The sequence below is a fragment of the Netta rufina genome (genome assembly GCF_964035555.1).
Source record: "Netta rufina genome assembly, chromosome: 8".
Lineage (NCBI taxonomy): Eukaryota > Metazoa > Chordata > Aves > Anseriformes > Anatidae > Netta > Netta rufina.
This window is the reverse complement of record NC_140131.1, coordinates 3,938,553-3,944,552: the sequence shown is the minus strand read 5'-3', so window position 1 is coordinate 3,944,552 and position 6,000 is coordinate 3,938,553.

Sequence of the window (6,000 nt, the reverse complement as noted above, 5' to 3'; positions counted from 1 at the left end):
CCACGGTGCTGGAATGCCACGGACCTAAGGAAAGGCTTTCTGCAAAGAAGTTGAGTGGGAGCAGATATATCAGACAGTCTGGAAGATGGGACATGAAGAAATTTTGCAAGAAAAGGGCTTGAGCTGATTGGGAGGCTTGGAAGGAGGATGTATTTGCTGGAAATTCATTTTCAGGACGAGACTTAGGAACAGCATCTAGTTCTTTTCTGATTTAATCCAAAATCATTCAGTGTCTTCCATTTTTTCAGAAAGCCCTAGTTCTCGTGTCATCTGATTATGCGAGGCTTTCAGCCTTCAATTAAAAATACTTCTCCTGGTTCTTCAGGTCATAGAGAAAAGCTTTGCCACAGATAATCCAGTTTGAAAGCTGAACGCCTGGAGTGTAAACTGCATCCCTTCAGGGTAATGTGTGGGTTTCCTACTGGCATTCACCACATTATGTTTTTAGAAGTCACCAAGACCCAGTCAGAGCTGCAACCCATATTTGGGTTTTTAGGCCATGTAATTTACCTAAAGTGTGGTAGATCTGTGGGAGGAAGATGGAACAGCCCAGAAATGGCATCATTTTGACACATGGAAGACAGTGATTCAGATATTTCACAGGTACATGGACTACTGCAAAGATGCAGCTCATAGAAAAAACCTGACAACGTTTAAAGGACAAGTTTGGTAGTGTCAGTCCCCTCTCCAGCATGCCAACTGGTCATTTTGGTTTGCTGTATAAGCAGAGGGCTCAAGGAACAGGTGAACACCTGGTTTTCTTGAGAAAATACATCTGTCTTCTACAGAAGAAGAGTTGTGCATGAAGCTTCACTTGACACTCCTTGATCTGGACTTATTCTGTGTATCAGGAGAGGACCTCAGTCCCTGAGGATGCTAACCCGGCACTTCTTGCTGAGCTTAAATTGACCTGCCTAATTTAAACCAATCTGATCTACAAGTGACATAATTTGTGCTGTGATAGAGCAAAATGTGCCAAAACTTCTAATAATACGCTTTTTTTTTTTTTTTTTCTGTCTGTTTAATCTAGTATCTGATGTGAATGGAGAGAAAGATGATGTGCAACACATTCCCTGCAACAAAGTCTTCGAAAAGAAAATGTAAATGCATGAGTATGACACAAACTCCCCTTCTGTTAACACACACTCACAGAAACTTGCTCAAGTTGCCAAAAGCATAGTTAGCCAACCTACAGTGTGTATATGTGCAATGTACTGAAGGGAGGGGACAGGTCTAATTTATGCACTTGGCCCTTGGACCATGGTTTACCTCAATACTTCTCAATGTGCAAATTCCGTAAATCTTACTGGGAGAAGGAATGTCAGCTCATGCCAGGCTCTGGACATGCTGAAAATGTCACTCACACAGATGATGACTTGTGTTTAATTTGCTGTTGCGGATGGGCCTGAACTAAACTCTCTTGTTCCAAACATCTCTAAATTTGGGAGGTTTTGGCACCTCCGTCCAGTTATGAGTCAATAGTTCTCCATGTTCCAAAGAATAAGTATTAGGCTGCAAAGGTGGGAGTTGTTATGTAAATGTGATAATATAAAGGAATACTTGTATTAATACTTTTGTTAAGCCTCCGAGCTAGAGGTTTGCCAAGGCTTAAGTGGACTTGGGATGAGCTGGACACATCCAATTAATCTAAGTAATGTGACATTTTTTTGGACAAATGTGACTCCTGGGTGCACATTACAGCTGTTGAATGCTCCACCTCTGCTGCGCCTGGTCCTCAGAGGTTACAAATCTGTATTCCAGCATTGAAACCAGGCCTTACTTCTGATTTTGTTTGGTATTAAATACATGGTTTCTGATTTTCAGTGCTTCTGTCAGAGAAGTGAATAATACGGTGTGTTGTTGATGGATATGCAAGCCCTAGGAAGAAAACCATAAGATGAAGCTAAAGAATTGTGTGTCCATATTCAAATTAAGTGCATTGGACCTCCCGTCTCTCTCCTGATGTCATTGCTCTGTTCGTAGTTTCTATATCATGTTAAAATATTTTAAGATTTCTCTCAGTGTATGTAGCAGCTGAATTTCTCCTATTGATGACATAATCAACATCTAATGTTCTGCTTCTTCTATTCTTTGGAGGGAAATTGTGCAGTTTTGGGCCTCGGGAGCTGGCTCAGATAGGTGTAAGATGGATCCCTTGGGCTGTGCAGGTTGTACCCTGTGCTCTGATGTTGTTCTCTGGCTTTCGGTGCTAAGGAAAGGAAGTGGGATTTCACTTCACAGTCTCCCACAGAACCCTTCATTTTATTGAAATGTTTTGTGATTCACCTATCATCATGCAGCAGCCTCACTCCAACCCAACTGGAGTGGGTTTCACTGCACAGGGCTCTAGCTGGAATCGCTCTTTCCAATCCAGTTTTTCCTTGCTGCTGTGAACCATGACAGTCCTATTGTGGCAGAAGAAGCTGGTTTTGCCCCTTTTTTATTTCCGTGCTGTCTGAAATGCTGTGCATTTCCAGTTGCCCACACATGGAAGCAGTAGGCAGTGTAACGCAAGGACGGAGCAAGCACAATGTGCTACATGAGGATCAGCTTAGCATGTTGGATCAGTGACACTGTGCAGCATAATACAAACCGCTTATTCTTTTTCACAGCTGTTCTCCCAAGCATTTAAAACACACATTCTCCCTTAGCATGCAGGAGATTTACGTATTTCACTTCCATTGACATGGTAAAAGAGACCCTCCTCACTTGCAGATTTGTGCTTTTAATAGGCATCCAGCACAAAGGGGAATTGAGTACATGTGTGTGTCCAACAGAGACTAGACCAGAACCAGCTGCAGGCACAAATAACTGCTTAGGAGGCCCATTTTTTTGTGCTGATTTGGTAACTCCCAGGACAGCCAAATCTTCCTTTTTAGGAATGGGAAGAGGAAAGACAGAGGACATCATCTTCAGATTGTATCACCCGTGGAAGAGGAGAGTCAGCAGGGAGAGAACTCCCTACATGAGGTTCTCCTCTCCCTGCTGGAGCAGCTGGAGCAAATAAGGTTCAGCAAATCGTGGGCAAATGTGAGCTCATCTTGCCTCCTCTCTGAGCTGGCAGAGGAGTCAGGGTGTTTCGGGCCCTGAGTAAACGCTGTGATAAGTGGCTCGCGTGACTTACTAATTGAAGTTAGAGATCCTTCAAGATACTGAATATCTATGGCAGAGACTTGCTTCTCTCCGCCTTGGTTATCTTGCACTCCAAACTCTTTCAAGCCATAAATGTAAGTCAAATGCATTGCAAATGGTTGAAAGACGATGTGGATTTTGGGGGGTAAGGCTCTGTGTGCGTTCTCATTACCAGGAGAGGCAGAGGTGAGTCACCTGTGCTGTGTGACGACAGCGCAAGCACAAGGAACACAGTCCTCAGCAAAGTCCTTGGAGAATTAGCCACCCAAAAGTTCAATCTCAAAGACAAAAGAAAACAGCCTTAGGAAAAAAGAAGTTGCAATGACCGAGGCCCTTAATTTGATGCCAATGATACCTCAGAGTAAGCAATTTCCCAGAGGATCGTCAGAGATGTGAAATGAATAGTAAGAGCTGCTTTACAGGCATTTGTGGGCGCACACACCTGCTTACAGCAAGGGAAAAGACAGTGCGTAAATGTCTGGAATATTACATAAAAGCTGTCTGGTAGACTAGGCAGAGCAATTAAAATCCATCTCGCTTAAACGAACCCTGAGTGCAGGTCAAACAAATCTCATTTTTATTGTTCCTAGAGGAGATGTCTGCACAGGAGACAAAAGGGGGATGCAGCCGTCAGGTTAAAAAATCAAGATGCCTTTAAAAAATTAAATGTTCACAATAGTGCTACAGCAAGCTAGATAAATGATATATTACAGCGATGGTTTAAAACTAATTGATGACTAATGTTGTAATGCATTCGTAGCTACACTGATCTATTATATATCTTGGCCAAGCTGAAGGGACACTTCAAGGAGAAAAATTGCTAACTGTTTTAACCTGATGGAACTTGGGGAAAAAATAGTTACTTTAAGAGATAAATGGAAAGGTTGTGACCTCCTAATGTACATCTGGGTCTTGCAATGCAAAATCAAATTATCATTAAACAGAATGTGATCTGTGATGGAATTAAAGCAGCTACAAACCAGCACAGAAATTTCTGTAGGGAAATACAATAGAGCAGCTTCAGCTGGGACCATTAGCTGCAAAGCTGTAGGAAGTGCCTGGCTAAAGAACTGGTGAAACAAGTTGGTATGGAATTGTTTTGCTCTAGAATGAAAGTTCATTTAATTGGAGACTGCGAGAAAAATGTAAGCGTATTTACAGCAATTTACATATGTAAGACATTCTATAAACATCGGTTAATTAGTGTATAAATAATTAACAATTTATTCCAAGTTCTGAGTAACATGTGTGTCTCTGGTTCTTGGAGGGGAGACAGGAAGCCTCATTTTCCCCTCCTCATTTTTGTCATGCCTGAGGCTGATGCCCGCTGGGTTTTACCCTTGCAGTTGGAATTCGGAGAAGATGTCAGTCAGGCTCTGCTTATTTTCACATCTAATTCATGCAAAAACCAGGTTTCCTCCTGAGGCAATAAACTGGCCCAGATTTGCTTCAGAGTTTGGCCTAGGTTCAGTGAATGACTCACTTTAAGTAAGGTACATCCATCTTCCTGGCTGAAACACAATATGGGAAGTGTTGTCAAAGAGCAGATACCCCCGTACAACTACAGCTTACAAATTCGGGGCCTTAGAAACAAAATCTGATGGCTTGTTTCATCCCCTAGCTTCCTCTTACCCAATATTAAGGACGGGGATGGAAGAAGAGCGTGGTTACTCAACCCCAAGAGCCAGTGTGGGTTTTTGCATGCGAAACAAGCTGCAAGTGGCCGGGAGGCATTGCTGGAAGCTGTGCTAGGAGGAGGTGCAGTCGGTGAGCCTCTGGTCACTGGCTCTGGGGTGCTGCTGCAAGGTCATATGGAATAAATACTGCAACAGGTTACAAATGGAGATACAATGCTCTGGGCCACTGCTAAAATATGGATTACCTTGAAAAGGCTGTAATTAAAAGGCCAAAGATACCACTGAGATCCTTAGCCTTGCTCGGAGCCTCTGCGTTGGTTCCCTGAATATATAGGGGCTTGATATAAGAGGGAGCAATTTCAAAGACAGCATTCACCACGGGTTACGCTTTAATTTTCTCCTGGTTGAGAACAAGTTAATGTAGCAAGAACACCACCGGCTTGCAATACCGTCTGAGCGCAATATATTCCTCTATGATAAATTAATCTTCCAGTGGGAAAGGAAATGCTTGCAATACCAAATTGCAAATATTTTGTACTGTGAAGGGTTTGATGTTCCAAAAACTTCAAAGCCTCTATATATTTAAGCCTGTTGTACGTCGTGCTTCCTCCTTTGCATTCGCTCAGTTTTGGTTGGAAGCCCGATACAGGCAGCAGCTTGGAAAAGTAGTTCTCTAGCTCAAGGTGGAGCAGCTGAAGTCTCAGCCCTGGAGGTCTTTCTTTTAAAGGGGCTTTCCCTTCGCTACCATACTAAAGCAAAGCAACAGTAACAGACACTTTTCCTTCCATATCAAGCTGACCTCCTAAAGCTTGGTGCTGAGTGAGTAACCCCTGGATGGCTATTTTTTTTTAAGGCAAAAAATGCACACAAATTAGCTTTAGATTAAGTTTTTAGCTACTATTTAAAATATTCAGCTGCAATTTAAAAATAAAGTGTGGAAAAAATACTGAGTAAACTTGAAGCATGGCACTAGCCAATGAGATTGTAATAGAAGATTAAAATGATGAGCTCCTGCTCTGAAAAACTTGATTAATTCAGTAAAAGCTTAATTTCCTTCCCCAATTCTTCAGTTTACTTCAATTTATTTTTTTATTTTTTTTATATTTTTATTTTTATTTTTTGAAAAACGAGTTATAACAGTAGAATACACAAATGAATGAGTGGACAGAGTTAAAGTATCATTCCCTTTGAAGAAAACAGAAGAGATCTACTGATTGTGTCAGTAGATTAA